Source organism: Echinops telfairi, unplaced genomic scaffold (genome assembly GCF_000313985.2).
Source record: "Echinops telfairi isolate 266 unplaced genomic scaffold, ASM31398v2 ScPeMD7_3533;HRSCAF=4204_0, whole genome shotgun sequence".
Classification (NCBI taxonomy): domain Eukaryota; kingdom Metazoa; phylum Chordata; class Mammalia; order Afrosoricida; family Tenrecidae; genus Echinops; species Echinops telfairi.
In genome coordinates this window covers 71,019,186-71,038,515 of record NW_022107431.1, presented here as the reverse complement: position 1 = coordinate 71,038,515, position 19,330 = coordinate 71,019,186, and positions in this window count along the sequence as shown.

Genomic DNA, 19,330 nt, shown 5'->3' with positions numbered 1-19,330 from the left:
ATGAACCTACAGAGACAGCAAGTAGAATGAGTTCCTGGGGTGGCAGTGGGGAGTGCAGCGGGGAAAGAGGAGTAAAGGGGACCTGATATCAAGGAGTTCAAACTAGAGGGGAATGAATTGAACCGAGTATGGTAGCAATTGTACAATATTGTTTGATGTGATTGAACTATGGAATGATGTGATAACCATATTATCTCTCAATAAAATGGTTTTGAAATAAAAAAAGATAAAGCGTTGGATTTAGAAGAAGGGATACAGCAGAGTTAGCACTGTTTTGAAACATGGATTTGTGTCACCATACAAGCTATCCCCTTCCCATCATTAGGCTCAATCATGTCTGAAACACATGGATATAGAAAGTAGAGCATAATTTGTAAATGAAAAAATGTGTCATAAATACTTCACAGCCATATCCCTTGAATTAATGTAATTTAATGGATCACTGGTTGCTCCCTGTAGTTGGACGTAATATAAAAATGGGAGCCATGCATTTTCCTCACTCAGCAATACAATATTTATGAAGAAACATAGCATTCCTAATGCTGCCAGTGGTGGCAGTGAGTGGTCAAAGCAGAGATGCCCGAGGAAGAGAGCAGCTTCTGGAATGAGTAGCTATACCTGAACATAGGCAACTATGCCAGCGGCAGAGGAGAACCCAGAAGCCATAGTGGGACCCAACACCAAGGAGCCTGGTTAAAAGTAGAGCACAGCACAGGGAACTGTGGGACTCTGCAGACAAAGCACTGCCCAGTGGTCATGGTGGCCTCTAGCCAACTGAGCCCCGGTTAAGAGCCATATGTGTTGGGGATGAGCAGGACACCTGTGTGTCTGAGCAGTGAAATTCTTATAGTCACTTTCTCAGAAGTTAGGGATTTCCTTTAGCCCCTGGAAGCAAGACACTGGGAAATACTTTATACATGAGAATGAACATTTAGGTCTGATATGAACTTCTCAAAGTCTAAAACAAACAGAATAACGGTGGAGGTTTAACTTTGCACATTTGTCTGCAGATTTGTAGCAAGATCCCAGTTATAGCATTAGCATGTTTGATCTCAGTCATTCTTGCTGTTATGTAGATTTTAAATAGGAAAAAAAAGAATGAAGATTTTTTTAATCAGTTTTTAGTGGCTGGTTTATTTTATGATGGGAGTCAGAAAAAATTCTGTGAATAGCTGGGTAGTAAATATTTTGGTTTTCTATGTCATAAGGTCATTGTCGTAACTATTCAACTCTGCTGTGGTAGCACAGAGCAGTCATAGCAAATACCTAAACGAAATAGTGTGGATTTTCTCCCACAAAGTTTTATTTATGGAAATTAAAATTAAATTGAGATATATAATCCTCATGTGCCACACAATACTATACTTATTTAATTTTTTCAATCACTTAGAAATTCAAGAACCATTCTTTCAGCCTGTACAAGAACAGATGGCAGGCCAAATTTGGCTCACAGACCACAGTTTTCCAATCCTTGTATAGAAGTCTACATTTACTGATTTTTCTCTCTTTAACAATTAAGGATAATAGTTATAATCTTTAATATGTATGCTAATAAACGAAAAGCCAAAGCTATTTGAAATCTTTCATAAGTGGTAAGGCTGATTTTTTAACAAAGGTAGCCTTTAATTGAAATGTCATGGTCTTCGGATGTATGGAAACCTATTCATATAAGTGATTTCCTAGAGTACTGAGCTGAAATGTACTGTAAGATATTGTTCCAGCAAGCAGCAAGAGGTCTTTCAATTGACTGGCAATTTCTCCTATGAATATGGTAGGTAACAGTGGTAGAATATGTTCTATATAACTATTTCTCATCATTAACAGGTGAAAATAAGGCTAACAATGATTTTTATGAAATCTGGAAAGATCAATAGAATAATTTTTGCCTTTCCTTATGAGCTAAAAAAAAAAGAAATAAGCTAAAAATGTCTTAGAACTGCTTGTTAGGGCATAGATGAAATCAAGTTTGATTGTATTCTTTCCTACTACTCCATTTTTCTGTCAGTTTGTCATACTGTGGGGTCTGTGTGTTGCTGGAAGCTATGTCACTAGTATTTCAAAAGCGAGCACATCCCTCAAAGTGAACAGTTTCATTGGAGCTTCCAGACTGAGAACAGACAACAGAGAAAGACGTGGCTCCCCGCTTCTGAGGAAGGAGCCGCTGAAAACTTCAACGCATTTTCAGATACTGAACGCTGAAACAAAGGAAGCAGAATATTGTCAGAGACGGTGTTGGAAGATGGGACCCTCAGGTCCAAGGCCACTCAAAATGTAACTGAAGACAAACTGACATGGGGGAGAGGAGTTGACCATGTTGATGTAAGTCGGGTAGAGCCTGTGCGAACGTAATATTCAGGATCTTCATTTGCTAATGGGGCACGGCTCAGGTCCGTAAGGAGAAACAGCAGCAATAATTTCTAATGTTTCGTTTTGTTTTTCTTTGTTCATATTAGGGCATATCTCATAGGTGTATGTGATTGGAGGCCATCCTCATAGATTTGTGTTATATGCTTTTCTGTGTTTTGATATATGAAACCCAGGATTGATGAACCTGTAGGGACAGCAAGAAGACTAAAGTTTTGGTGGGGTAGGGGTCACAGGAGTGGTTGGGGGAGGGGGTAAGAGGAAGAAGATATCATGAGTCCAGGAAGAAAAAGAATCTTTGGAAACTGATTATGGTAGCAATTGTGCATTTCTACTTGACATGATTGAACTATGAAATAATACATGTATTAAGTCCCAATTAATAAAATTTAACAATCTTCTAATTTTCAGAACTTGAAATGTGTAAGGTATGAATTTAGGAAAATTGAAAGTAGTCAAAAATAAAATGGAATGAAAAAAGATCGATATCCTAGGCACTGATGAGCTGAAATGAACTGGCACTGGCCATTTTGAATCAGAGAATCACATTAGTTACTATGCCAGGAACAACACAATCAGGAGGAATGGCATGCCATTCATTTTTAGAAAGGATCTTGCTAATTCTATCATGAAATGTAATGCTGTCTGTGATAACATTATATTTATCTGTCTTCAAGGAACTCCAATCAATACAACTATTATTGTAATTTATGCACCAACCTAAAAAGCTAGTTGTGAGGAAATTGAAGAATCCCAATAACGACTTCAATTGAAAAGTGATCAAACATGCAATCAAATATGCATTAATGATTGGTGATTGAAATGTAAATGTTGGAAAGAGACAAAAGTGAAATAGTTGGAAAATATGGACTTGGTGATAGGAATGAAACTGGAGATCACATGACAGAATTTTGCAAAACCAGCAGCTTGTTTATGGTAGTTACATAATTTCTTGTCAACTTGTGAAGTGTAGGGGTGGAGGCTAGCCTCTCAATTAGAACACAGCCCGATGTTGCCTCCTTTGGGACATGATCTCATCATAAGAAAGGTCCCGGGGATCTTGCTCTCTCCCTTTGCTTCACCTTTCTGCTGTCAAGTCACTCAGAGGGCTGCCAGGGGCACTGCCATCGGATCCACCCACCTCTGCACCCGCCGGCCTCCGCGCTCCCTGCACTCGGCGTCATTGCACGTGGCTGTGGGAGTCTGAAGAGGGATTTGTGGACTAGCATAGGGCTTGTGGAGCAGTATAGGATTTACCGACTTGCTCCGGACTGGGCGGGGATGATTGATTTATCTATAATTAAATCTTGGTATGAAGCTCTCGCTTACACATATATGAGTGTCACTGAATTTGTTTCTCTAGGCAACCCAGAATAACACATTGTTCATAGCAAATAGCATTTTTCCACAGCCCAAAAGGTATGGACATGACCTACTCCCCACTGAATACACAGAAATCAAATGAACTACATCTGTGGGAGGATATAATCGAAAAACCTCAATATCAGCAGATGAAACCAGACCGGGGTCTACTGTGGAACAGACCATCAATTTCTCATATATAAGTTCAGGATAAAGCTGAAGTAAATTAAACAAAGCTGAAGTAGATCCAAAATATGACTCTGAGTCTATCCCGCCTGAGTCCTGAGGACATCGAAAGAACATATTTGACGGCTGAACACTTATGACAGAGAACATGATAAGCTGTGAAAGAACATCATGACCATCATTCATGCAGAAAGCAAGGGTTCATTGCAAAGACAGGAAAACACACCCAAAAATCAAAGTGCATATCACAGACTCTGAATTTGCTCTTAATCACTGAGTAGCTAAAGCAAATAGAAGAAAGAATTCAAAGAGCTGAGTAGAAAACTCATAGGGCAACTATTACAATGAAAGGTGCAAAGGCCTAAAATTAGACCACCAAAAGGGAAGAACTTGCTCAGTATATGTGAAACTCAAAAACTCAAGAAAAATATTCAAGCCTCCTGTGGCAATCCTGAAGGATTTAATGGGCAAAATATGGAATGTTACCGGCAACATCAAGAGAATATGAAAAGAATACATACAGCCATTGTACCAAAAAGAACTAGTCGACAGTCTACTATTTTAGGAAGTAGCATATGAACAAGAACAAATGGTGCTGAAGGAAGAAGCTCAAACAGAACAAGGACATACTGCATGGTTTAAGATGAGAAAAGATGTTCATCAGGGCTGTATCCTCTCATCATATTGTTCAAATGAGCAAATCATCAGGGAAGCTGGATTATATGAAGATGAATGTGGCATCCGGATAGCAAAAAGGTTTCTAACAAGCTGCATGTGCAGATGATACAAGCTTGATTGCTTAAAAGGAGGAGGACTTGAAGCACTTGCTGTGAAGATCAAGGGTTACAGCCTTCAGTAAGGCTTACAACTCAATGTAAAGACCACACTCCTCACAACTGGACCAATAAGGTACATCATGATACATGGTGAAAAGTTTGAAGTTGTCAAGGATTTCATCTTGCTTGGATCCACATTCAATGCTTATGGAAGCAACAGTCAAGACATCCAAAGACATATTGCATTAGGTAAATCTGTTGCACAAGACTTCTTTAGAGTTTTGGAGAGCAAGAATGTTACCTAGAGGAGTAAGTTGTGCCTAATGCAAGCCATGGCATTATCCCTTGTTTCATATGCACAGGAAAGTTGGACAGTGAACAAGGAAGAGCAAAGGAAAAAATGATGCATTTGAATTGTGTGCTGGAGAAAAATTCTGACAGTACCAGGGACTGCTAAAAGGACAAATCAATTTGTATTGGAAGATGTTGGCCCAAAGTGCTTCTTAGAGGCAAGGAGGCTAAGACTTCATCTTACATAATTTGGACAAATTGTCAGGCAAGACCTGTCCCTGGAGAAGGAAAACACGCTTGGTAAAGCAGTAGGGCAGCAAAGGAGGGGAAAGCCACAGGCAAGATGGAATGACAGTGGCTACATGAATGGGCTTAAGCATAGGAGCAATTGTGAGGATGACACAGGACCATGCAGTGCTTTTTTCTGTTGTGCACATGTTGCTATGGGTTGGAGCTGAATCGATGGCACCTAAGAACAACAACAACAACAATATTATTCTACTCAGAATTTTACTCCCTTCATAAGCATATCTCTGTCTATAGATAGATAGATAGATAGATAGATAGATAGATAGATAGATAGATAGATATAGATATACCTGGAAATGTGATAAATAGTGCCACTATTATAGATCTATCTCACAATATAAAAGTTTAAGAACTAGATACATAAAATTTGAGCTAATTGTTAATAACCACCTCTACTGTAGGGTTGGAAATTTATCCACCAATGATACTAAAAAGTATGCTTAAGACACATCATTATGTTTTTTAGATTGAAAGAGTCCCAGAATTGTTTCTGGTTATAACTCTTAGAGATGTATGGACTTTTATCATCTTGATCCTTAGTTCACATTACAGTAGAGTGTTAGGCTTTTTCTGTAGTTCGAACACATTTAAAACTACAGAATGAAAAATTTAAAAACTAAACTGTATCTTCTCTATAATTGAATGACACTACTTGTATAAGACCTGTACTACCTTCTAGTTAAAAATGTAATGTCATTAATTTAGCACAAAAAATAGTCAAAACTGATTTTTTCATCCAATTTAACACGTCTATATTTTATTCTAAGCAATATGAGTTGCAGGGAGGCATTTATAAAAATGCCCATCTATGTTGGGATATCCAAGTGTCTGCGTTTTAGTAAATATCCCATGTGATAGCTCCCTTTTGCCTCACCATAACTTCCAGACTAATGTAGGACTACTTAGATGTATAAGATAGCTATTTCCTAGTGCTTCTGATATAATATTTCTAAATTATACATGGTTCCCCCCAGCCCAACATGTACAAGTTTGGTGGACATGATTGTGGGAGGGTACTTCCGATTGTTTGCCCAGGAAATTGAGATCCTTTTCCCTTTTGCAATACTCTGAGCCCATGTTGATATAAAGAAGTTTTGTGTAGCTATAAACACAGAGAATAAGGCTCATAATTAAAGATATTTAAGTGGAAAAAATTCTTCTGTTTCTTAGATACTTTCCACACTGTTCATCTTCTAAAACCACATAAATTTGGAACTATATGTTAATCACTGAACATTCTCATTAATCTTTGTTTTATGACATAAATATTAAGGGTCACCTAGTATGTTAAACTTTGATGCTCATATTTTTTAAACTCTTAATTGTCATCTCTAGAATTTATTTGACTAGGCAGTCCAAAGGCCTATTTTGAAGCTCATAAATTGCGGTGACTTGGCTCTTGTCTAAATTTCTGTTGATGACCCTTCCCTGAAATAGCAATTGATTCCATCTATCTCAACCTCTAATTCAAGGTGGTGAGCATCTTTAGAGGAATAAAGAAATTAGTGTAAACAAAAGGCTGGATATAAAAGGTTATTTTGTTACTTCTTTCTTAGACTTGCTTTGCCCTTCTTATGGGGCATAATATCTTCCTTGGTTATTTTCAGTGCAAGGAGAGAATGCTGAGTAAAGACTGACCAAAGAGTTGCAACCCAGTCAACTCATTCACACAGGGCACCAAAAGATAGATTGCATTCTTTCCCAAATCCTATGTTTCCACATACTGCAGCAATGACTGAAGAGTAAAACAGATTAGGCCCTGAAGAATTATGACTATATATTTATTGATAATATATACCTTGTCAGCATCAGAGAGTCAACAGAAGGTCATATTAGCCCTTTGTACATGGAAAGAAACTGAGCTCAATTTTGTGCTATAAAACTACAACTAAAGCTGTTGACATGTAACAGTGATAGGCAAATGTCATGTTTGTATCTATTTTCTCTCAAAGAAGTTAAACTTTACTGAACATTTAGTGGCTTTAAATGGCATCCAAGATTTAGGTTTCTGTAAGTCAAATGTCCATGTAGACTTGACTAAGCACTTAGCTCAGCGTTTAGTAAGAACTTGATCAAGGTGCTGCCCAGGTGGACTCTTACACCTAAACGCGGAGGACAGACGAGAGTATTCAGGTTGTTGGAAAAACTCTGTTTCTTGCAGTTATAGGGCTGACGTGTTCACGTCCTCAAAAGTGTTTCAAATCTTTCTTTACTTCAAATCTCTCTGACTTCTGTCAGGTCTCCCTGACACCTTTCCTGCTTTTAATGACTCCTGTGGTTAGCTTACTGGATAATTCAGAATAACCTCACTCTCTTAAGGTTAACTGTTAACCGATTGATCTTAACTACATCTGTAAAGGCTCATTTGCCAAACAGAGTAGCATATGCACATAGAAAACATAAGGATGAAGGTAATGGGGACCAAAATATGCCCACTAGACATACAACATAAACATGAACGATGGCACATAATAACATGATGAATAATTACGCTAGTTAAGCATGCATTGAACATGCATCTTACGGTCACTTGATGAAATTATACCAACTCAGTGCTATGGGATATGCATTGAGTTGCAAGCTTGGTGGTTTTGAATCCCCAGTTGCTCCATGATAGCAACATGAGACTGCTCTTACAAACATTACCATTTGGAAGACCCTGATTGGGTCATTATGAGTAATAATAAACTCCATGACTGTGGTTCTGATATGATTTTTTGGCATATAACATAATTAGTGCTATGGCATGAACTACATTATTTAATCTTCCAGTTTCCCTGTTTTCATCTTAAAATGTGAATAACACATTTTACAGTACCCAATTTTTGAACTGACCTAAGTATAAATGAATAGTGGGGAAAAAAGGTATTTAAAGAATAAATTTCAAAGAGTTACTTCTTTTAAAGGACGATATTAAAAGTCAATGTATGGGAAAAGTGTACATTTTGAATCAATATATGAGAAAAGTACATACTTATAATTATTTAACTTTAATGAACCTTGAATCCCTTATGGAAAAGTCTACCTGGTGTGTGTGTAACAAAAAAAATTCATATGAGAAATCTATTTCTTTTCATCTTTTATTATGCCAAAAGATAATACAGTGCCTCACACTGGAAATTCATCTGTCACACGGTGCTCTATAAAGTGACAGGACACAAAGTGACATGTTGATGAGACCCAATGTGACACAGAGTATGATTTTGGGTCTGCATGTAGGCATACGTAATTAAGAACACTCTGGGAAAGGACAGTGCTGGAAGAATTTAATGAAGCATCATTATGATATATACATAAAGGTAAGAATGAGCATATATTTCTTTATTAAAATAAACCATACAGGATATTGGATGTTTTCATCCTAACCCCCAAATTTTATAATCATCTGTTTAGCATTTAATCCTCATATATGATTAAGGTTGTGAACCTTAAACCTACAGCATTCCCTTGTAAGAAGAGAATATGGTGATTTGATGTAATTGAATTTTGTTCTGACCCTTTTTGGCCTCTGTGCAGAAGCAATTTGTGAATTATTTAGGCAAAAGGGAAAAGGATATTTGCCTCAAGAGAGAAATCCAAGGTGCAAAGAAGAATTTAGTTCAGTGGTGCTGTCTCTTAGAATACTTCTGCTTCCCAAGCTTGAAATGAAAATCGAAATGGAAATTCCTATTCCTACTCAGCCATTAACAAGATCCCTTCCTTTCATTGGCATGCTTCATATGTCCCAAACTAGACTAAGGGCAGATCTAAACTTTACAGATCCTGCTGGGACCTTTGTTATTAGAACGACAACCTACGACCGAACCAATAAAGGAAAGTGACTCCATTGTAAATAAATTTGGCATGAACATTTGGGCTTCCCAATCCAAAACCAAAATAAATGATGAATAGTGTGAAAGTTAATCTTAGCTTTTCTGCTGGGTTATATCACTTTACATCTACACAAGTTTAAAAAAGAACTATAGCTTACAGGTGTAAGAAGTGATGAAGTAAGCTAAAAATAATTGCTTTAAAAAGTTTTTCTTTCCTGTTAAATTATTTGTTTAAACGTTGTGATTTTATAGCTTATACTGTATAAGAAAAACTGTCAATATTGTAGTCGAGCGTCAAAATAAATTTAAGAATATATCTTAAGAACCCTGATTTTCAAAGACAAGGAATACATTGCTTTAAAAAGCATTTACAGCATTGGCATGTATGTGACAGCCAAAGGGTCAGAATGAAAATGATTTAATAATGAAATTCAAAACTAATGTAAAAAATGAATTTGCAACCTAGCTGTCATAGCCTCAGAGAGTTAAGGGGCTGGTAGAGAGCATTTTGTTTTACTTCTAACGCTCTGAGTGGCCTGCCAACACACATTTGGGCTATCACTCTGAGGACCCTTCTCGTAGCACTGAAGTGGCAGGCAGCTCTTGATTGATGAGTGTTTGCAACCATTTTATTATTTGTTGCATATTTCTTCCTTGACATGTTCAACTGAAAAAAAAAATTCATACAAGATCCTTTACAATTATGTGAGTAAACCCACAACCGAGCTCTAGGAAACGACAACCAATTCAAGTATCTACAACACGAACAATAGGTTCTTGTAAAGATTAGGAAGATAACGTCAGAATGTGGGGAGAAGAAAACAAGGATTCAAGATGAAAAATAAAACGTTGTGCATATCTCAGATTACTAAAGAAATTTCAGGAATAGCTTTAAACACAAACGTATTGCTTTTGTTGTCAGCTCTATTCCTCTTTCCTCATTGAGATTTTCATTTGCCAAAGGCATTGGACCTCAAGTCTGACACTTTAAATGGCAGCTGCTTATTGTTTTAGTACGTAGCGTTTAGAGATCTAAACTCAAAAACTGAGTGTTATCGAGTTGATGCCAACTCATAGCTACCCCAGGGAACAGGAAAGAATTGCCCCTGTGCATTTTTGAGACCATGACTCTTTATAGGAGGAGAAAGCTTCGCCCTTCAATTTAAGATTCAGCATTCTCAGTTCATAAGCTCTTACAGGTTTGTACATTATTGATGCCATAAGTCCAAGGTTGTTCCAAGACTCAGATTTGATCATACCTGTTGGGTTTAACTTGGGTCTTTAATTTATGTACCCTGAATGAATAAAATGAATGAGATATAAATTAACTCCATGGATTCTCTACCCCATGATGGATCAGTTTTTGTGCCAGCTAGGATAATTTATGTGTCAGTATAGAGGCAAGCAACTCAACCTGTCTTAAAAGATATGCGATGAAAACCAGTCCCCACCCAAACCAAGGCCACTGAGTTCATTCTAACTCACAGGGACTCTATGTAGGGTTCCCAAGAATGTAAAGGTTTATGGGCTCAGAAAAACCCACCTTTCTCCCTTGGAACTGTTGCTAAGTTTGAACTACTAACCTTGTGGTTAGCAGCCCAATATGTAACCTGCTACTCCTCCAAGACTCCTTATATGATGATAGGGGCAGCTTTCTTTTGTGTTGTTGGTTTAAGTTTAATTACTAGAAGATTCACAGGCAGGGTAGAAATGAAAATTGGGTTGTCTTGATTCTTCATGGTTTTATTTCTCTGCCTGCCTCCTGTTGAGTCGAGTCAGCCGCATTTTCATATTGGCTTTTCTTAGTGGCAAATGGATGCTATAGTTTGCAGCTTCACCTGCTACACTGTCTAAAACAGTGGGTCTCAACCTTCCTAATGCTCGACCCTTTAATACAGTTCTTCATGTTGTGATGAACCACCCCAACCATAAAAGTATTTTTGTTGCTACTTCATCACTGTAATTTTACTACTGTTATGAGTCAGGTGACCCCTGTGAAAAGGTCGTTTGACCCCCAAAGAGGTCATGACCCTCAGGTTGAGAACCGCTGGTCTAGAATAATACACAGCACTAACTTCTTTCTCAGAATCCACAAATCATTAACTTTTGTCCTAATTGAGTCAGATCTGCATGGATGAGCAATAATATACAAATTGGAAATGCAGCACAACAAAATCCTCTGAAGGGAAGTTTAAGGCCTGTGAGTTTAGGATAAGTACAGCATTAGCTTGGTGAAGAACTTTTGTGGGAGTGGAATTACTTAATATCCAAAAGCTTCCTGTAGAATGTTATATTTTTAAGAGGTATTTGAAATATGGGAATGAAGAGGTGCGATCAATTGGAAAGGAGAAAGTGGAGGTGTGTGTATATGTAATCACTCCCACTCCAATAACTTTGTACATGCATCTGTGATGCACTTATAAATAGCTACCCTATCAAATGCTTATTCTAAACCCTGAGCTAAATTCTTTATAAATACTATTTCATAACAGACAACAATTCTGTTTAGAATCAGATATTACCCATGTTGAACAGATAAGAAAAGTAGGTCTCAGAGGGGTTATGTAACTTTTCTAAGCTCACTAGCAGAGCTTGTTGGCATGTGGTCTGAATTTCTATTTTCTATTTTCAACGTTTTTTAGTATAATGGCTACATTACTGCTGTACCTATATTGACGGATTTGTATGTTGGTTTCATATTCTCACGGACACTGAGAACAGGAACATTTTCTGCTTTATTTACTACTACTCTATTCAGTGCCTAGAATAGAGTTATAGTGACAGGTGATATTAGTAAACATTTAATTATTATTGAATAAAGATTGCATCACTTTGGGCAGAGAAATGACTCCATTGATAGGCTTCAACCAACACTGGAATTTGTTGTTATATAAGAAATGAGGAGTAATGTTTACTATGCCTGGATAATTAAAATGATCACATCTCCTACAATACTGGAGAGAAATTCTGCATCCAGCTCTCTCTAGCTACATAACTTAATTGTAGTTGCCTTTCCTATGCTTGTTTTCTTGTAACGTAAAGAGAGTTTACTGAACACACTTCGTGGTCCAATTGTGTGTTACCTAGTTGAATAAATGGCAGCTTTCATACTGTCCTCTGAAGGTACTCACTAAATATTACATATTACCTCTTCTTAAAAATGTCTTCTCCCATTTCATCCCATCATCATCATCATCAGATGAAAGTGGCCTGTCTTTACAGGTATTAGATATATTTTACATGTATTCAGATCTATTTTTAAATGGAGCATGGCCTCAATGGCACCTAGTAAAATAATAATCCGTGTCATCAGGTGGGCATGTAGAATCTATCTGATTTCAGGCATAGTCACACTTTGTCTGACAAAACAAAACACTGCTGAGTGAGTCCTGCACCATCCTCATCACTTTATGCAAGAGTCCATTATTTCAGCCAGTATGCCAATCCTTCTTATTGACGTTTGTGTTAGATTGGGTTGTCTAGAGAAACAAACTAGTGACACTCTTCTATGTACAAGAAAAGAGTTTATTCAAGAAACAAGTTTACATCCAAAAAGCACCCCAGCCAAGTCCAACCTAAGTCCATCGGTCCAATGCTATCAGTGCCCCCTTCAGACTCACATCATTGAAGGCTGGTGCTACAGAAAGGTGAAACAGGAAACAGGGAGATCACTGACCAGTCAGTGCGGGGTCACATGGGTCTAAGGTGGCTGACTGGAAGCATGGCAGGGCACCAGCAGCTCTCAAGGTTGGGCAGCTCTTGTAGGGTTTCCCGGGAAGCAGACACAGAATCCCCGGGAAGTCCCAACAAGGAAGGTGGTAAGGTGGCAGAGAGAGGAATAGTCTCTGTTCAATCTTGCTCTTATGTCAAATGCCACACAAGTAAGGAAGTGTCCTCAAGCTACCACTTGATTGTCACATTGAACCCTACCCTGAGCCCAGAGTGTCTAATTGTCACAATATCTATCTACCACAGGGTCTTCTTTTTCATTGGCTCTCTACCTAATGTAGCAAAATATCATTTCCAGGGAACTTATATCTCCTGACCATATGGCTGAAGTAGTTGAAACAAACTGCCTCCATCCTTGTTTCTAAGGATAATTCTGATTGTACATTTTCCAAGATGAATTTGTTTATTCATCTGGAAACACAGGGGACTTTCAAAATTCTTTTCAAACTTCATGTACAAATGCATCGATTCTCCGGTCTTTCTTATTCATTGCCCAGCTTTCACATACATAGAAGGTGGTTGAAATATAGTTTGGGCCAGGGCCCTTGAAATGAAATCTTTGTTTTCTAACACTTTAAAGGGGTCTTGTGCAGCATTTTTGTTCAATGAAATACATCATTTGATTTCCTTGAGCTCTGCTTCCATAACTGTTCATTTTGAGTCATGTAAAATGAAATCCTTAACCGCTTCAATCTCTTCTGAGTTTTTCCTGATGTCTACTTGTCCTGTTGTGAGGATTGGAGTTGTCTTTACACTATGTTGCAATCCATAGTGAAGGCGGTAGTCGGGAATAATTAGTTAGAATTCAAATTCTTTCACTTGCAACAAGCAAGATTGTGTCATCTGTATATCACACATAAATTAGTCTTACTCCAACATCTTCCTCTTACACCATAAATTCCAATTTTCTCCAATTACACCACATTTTAAAATTATTGGTTCGTTTTCTTTGTTTCCAATATTTGCATTTCAGTCATCAGTAATTCAATTCATTTTGGTTGCTTGTTTGGTCAACTTCTGACTGAAGAAGTTGATAGAGTTCTTCAATTTCTTCATCACTGGCTTTAGTAGTTGCTATGTAAATTTGAATAACATTTGGGTTAAGTGGTCTTACATGTAGACGTCTAGACATTACCTTATCACATACAGTGTTGCATTTCTTTCTTTCTTTCTTTCTTTTTGTCTAAGAAAGAGCTTTATACACAAGAGCAATTGCATATTGAGAACACATCACTGCCCAATCCAGATCAAGTCTATAAGTCTGATATTAGCCTTTATATCGAATACCAATCTATACTTTCATCTTCAGACTCACAAAACAAGTGCAATGAACTTGAATACAGGAAGATCACGGGTCAGTGGTTGGAAAGTCTTGTGGATCCAGTGGCAATGGAAGCATCTCAGCACTGGCAGGGGTCTCCACGTGGCTCCTCTAGCTCCAGGGCTCTAGCATAGCTCCATATGTCTTGTCATCAACAGCGTTGTATTTCAAGATCAATTTTAAGTTATTCTTTTAATAATGCATGTGACTTTATGTTGTTGTTGCTACGGGGTACTATAGAGTAAACTCTAACTCACAGGGATCCTATATACATCAGCATCTTTTTGATAGGCCTGCTTTCCACCCAGATCCACTTGACATCGAAAATGATATTCCTCATTCTACATCTTCTTCACAATGTGATTTTGGCTGTCTTGTTATCTCATAGACAAAAGATTGGTTTTAGTTTCTCATTTCCATTTTATTGTTTCATCTCTCAGTATCTATACCAAGATCCTTTGATTTGAATTTGGTTTTTAATTTTTGGGCTGATAAATGTGGTGTAAATAATGATGTGTAGGTTGTAGGACCAGGAATCAAGAGGTCTTCCATGCTAATACTCTTTTACTCTTTCTTTTGGACTCCTGCGTTTCTTTAGGAATAAGTCCAAAGTAGCCTGTATGGACAGGAGAGCATGTGAAACAGAGTTGAAAAGTCCTGAGATCCCAGACATCTGAGATGACCCAGCCAAGAGCAGCAAAACTGCTCAACCCAGCACCACGGATGGCAGTTCTATCACTGGTGCCTCCGAGCATGCATCAGTCATCAAATGTTTGTCAAATAGGAGGGAAGGAAATGAAAGGTCATGACAATTTTTGTTAAAGTCCAATATCAGAAAAGGAGACACAAAATTCTCATTATCTGCTTTAAGAAATTAATTAAAGCCTTAAGATCATTTGTTGTAGAGTTGTAGAAGTTTTCTGTGACAATATGCAACTAATGAAAAAGGATTATAATACAATAAATATATGATTTTATAACTTTTATAATACAATATATAAATATATAAATGAAATTTTCACAAAATCAGTTTATCAAAACCAATAAAAGCAAAATATTAATTTATCTCATGCAGCAATTAAAGGAAATTTACTCAAATTAATTATTCAGATAAAATGCTCCATCCAGGTAATTCATCAAGTGTAAATTTTTAAACAAAAAAATTAACTATCAATATTAAATTATTATTTTCATAAACTTAGAAGAGGGGGACCATCCCATTTTTTAGCCTAATATAATAACCTTGGTACCAAAGTTTGAGAAATTTAATAACTTTCATGACTATAGACACAACAATCCCAACCCCATCTCACCAAATTAGCAAACTGAATCCCATAAAAATTTGATTTTAAAGTGTTGGATTACTAAGGAGTTTCTTTTACTAATGCATTGTTTTGTTTAAAAAATAAATTAGCTTTTTATTTGAATTAATAATGTTCTGATATCAGTATTTAATATTTATCAAATGTCTATCAAGTTCTCATGTATTCATAACATCTAAGGGAAAAAAATCCACCCTTTCCTAGTCATCTAAGTTATTCCAAATTTAGGATTTTAAATTCCATAAGTATATGTGTCTATTCTAAAGTGTTCATTCCACCCAAATTCACACTGTTTTAAATAGAGATTCTATGATGTATTCTCATATCTGGTAGGGTTATTCCCCTCAAAGATGGAAAATTTCCATGGTTATTAATTCTGATTGTATATACTTCTCAAGTCCATTGTCCACATTTTTATGCTTCAACATCTACCTTTATCCAGTAGATTTCCCTGACATTTTAATTTCTCATTTTACTTTGCTGTGTGGTAAAGTGTTATAATGTTGCTCAATCCCAAGGCAGACGGATTCAGAAGTAGAATATACTGATATTGTTATATTTTTCCATTTAAATATTGCCCACGGTAATAAAAATAAGAATGGAAAATATGAGCATCTAAAGATATTCCAACCATTTTCCTATCACCAATAGTGAGGACGGCACTACTTTGCCACATGGATATGGGTTATGTCTTAAAGGGCGAGCAGCCCTGGAGAAGGACACAGTGCTTGGTCAAGAGGAGTTGGCGAAAAGGAGGAAGATACAGGAAATGCAACAATGGGTCCAAAAATAGAAATGATTGTGACCATGGTAAATAACTGGGCACATGTTTTATATAGAGTCACTATGAATTAGAATACTCCATGGAACATCACAACAACTATAAATAGTATGGAATATACAATTATATGATTGATATGAGAATGACTACTTTTAAGAGAATGACTACTCCATTGGTAACGAGAGCCAAATTCGGTAATCATTTCAGAATAAACACCTGCAACATATTCTGATATCCAAGAACAGAACTAGGCTGAAGTTAAAATGGAGACTTGTGTGATCATTTTCAGCATTATAATTTCCTGCAAAATTTGAGTGATTTTCAGAACTGTGGTAGATTTCCCATGAATAGGATGGTGACATAGGCTTTGTGCAGTCGAAAATAACTTTGCTGAGGCAATGAGAAGTAACAAACTATCAGATCAGATGTTGTACATATTTTACCGAAGCTACAAAGGAACAGAGAAAGAATTTCTCTCTAAATAGTGCAAAATTTTTCTTCCTTTATTTTTTGCATTTTTGCTTACATTACTTTAATTTTCTTAAATCATTCAATGAGGAAAAAATAACTAGTCACAATTCAATTAAATAATCAAATAATAATTTTTTAGAAAGAATCATAAAAATAGTCAATCACATTTCTGGAAAGATTAAAAAAAATCCTTATCCTAAAATATGAAAGGCTCAGGAAGAAAAACTACAAAGCTTTATATTACTAGAATCCTTGGTAGAGTAGTGGTTAGAGTTGGAAAGCTAACTCCAAGTTTAGCGGTTCAAAACCCTGAGACACTCCGCTGGAGAAAGATGAGGTTTTCTACTCCCTTAAAGAGTCAGTCTCAGTCAGTCACAGGGGCAGTTCTACCTAATCCGCTAGTGCCACTAAGAGTCAGCATCTACTCCATGGCAGTGAGTTAGAGTGTTATGTTTGGTCATTCCAGCCAATGGATTGTTGAAATAGAATTGTAGTTGATATATGTTGCAATGCACAAATCTTAATTAATTCCTGTTGATTACTTTAGCACATATACTCATATAACTATAACTCAGATGAAGGTACAGAATATTTCTGCTACCCTAGAAAGTTCCTCAGTAATCAATATCATCACTTTGTTTTGCCCTATAGAAGTAGAATCATTTTTTATGACTTATGTCTCTATAAATCAATTGTACTTTATATTTTAGCTTTAGTATGCCAGGTTATTGTCAATAATAGTAGATTTTGAAATTTATCTATACTGTTCTGAATATCAAGATTTTATATTTTCATTTCTGTGTAATGTTCCACTGAATTAATGTACCCCAGTTTATTGATCCATTCTCCTGTTTTCAAGTTTTATCCTGATTTTTTCCAGTAATGCCCTATTACGAATAAAGTGACTTCAAGTTGTATACATGCCTTTAGTTGTTTGTTTGTTATATAACTAGTAGAACTACTAAACAGTTTACAAAGTTCTTATATTTTTTATGCTCTTACCTATAATGTCTGAGCATTTTGGTAGTTTGTCTAATTTATGCAACCTGGAAGTGTATTTATATTTAAATTAACAATTTACATGTACTTTTTTCTTATAATACAAGATGTTGAGAAACAATATTATTGTACATTCTGATACCCCTTTTGTATGCTTGTTTGTCTTCTTTCTATAAATAAATAAATAAGTTTTTTATCCTTGTCTATTCATTAAGAGAAGTTATTTAAGCCATTTGTCAGAGTATGTATCAAATATTTTCTATCAGTTCTAACTTGATTTTATATCTTGACATTGTGTTTAGGATTAGCATCTTTCAAATCATGATAAAGTCAGAGATATATATATTTTCTTATTATTGATGGTGATTTTTCATATAGTCCTAAGAAATTATTCTTATATATTACTATGAAATCACACCCAAGTTAGGAAGATATTCTCATATAGTGTTATAAAATGTTATTGTTGTAATTTCATACTTAAACTCTTGATATAATTCAAATTTATTTTTGCTTATGGAGTTAAGTAAGAGTCAAAGTTCATGTTTTTGACATATGAGAGCAAGTAAAAAATCTAGTTAACAATGACAGAAACTATTATTAAATAAAAATACCGACATGTTAGCTTTGTTTATATAGTGGATTGCATGTTGATCAGTAATTCAAAACCGCCAGCTGTTCCATGAGAGAAAGATGAGGCTTTCTGTCTTTGTAAATATTTCCAACCTTGGGAATGGAGAGGGGTCATTCAACTCTGTCACTATGGGTCAGAAGTGGCTTGATGGCAGTGGGTTTCTGTTTTGTTTTATAAATTCAGAGCTAATATTTCTTGGCATAGCTTCAGTGTAGACCTAAACACTTCTGAAGATTGTGTTTCCGTCTCTCTAACTCTTCCCCAAGTGTTTCTGTGTTCTTAGATTAGATTGATATGACCTTAAATAAGAAGTTTGGGCATTCTAGTGACATTCAAATCATTTACCTTTTAGATGTCTTCTTTGTTTTGGAAACAAGAAGAACTCTGATGGGGCAACATCACACTGTATGGTGGATAGAAGAAAGTTTTCCAATGACATTTACTCAGAACAACCTTCACTGTCCTCCCAGAATGAACAAGTACATGGTCCTGATTGGGGGGAAGTTATGGCACAATTCTCTGGGTAAGTTACTAACCACAGCAGCGTGTTAGGGTGCTGTCTCTAGAGATGAAAACCAGTGATGCTTATATGTGCATGTACATAGAAAGAGCTCACGCAGTTGTTGAAATGGTAAGTCCTCTCACATTCCTTTTCTTTACCAAACATGATGTCCTTCTCTAGGGACTGGTCTCTCCTGACAACAGGCCTGAAGTATCTAAGACTGCGTCTCTCCATTCATACCATTAAGGACCACGCTGGTCATATTTTTTTCCAAGACATATTAATTTATCCTTTTAGCAGCCAATGTACTTTCATTATTCTTCACCAGCACTGCAATTAAAATGCATCAATTCTTCTTTGATTTTCCATATTCAATGCCCAACTTTAACATGTTTCTGAGATAATTGGAAATACCATGGCTTGGATCAGTGCGCTATAATACTGAAAATAATATCCTTGATTTTCAATATTCTA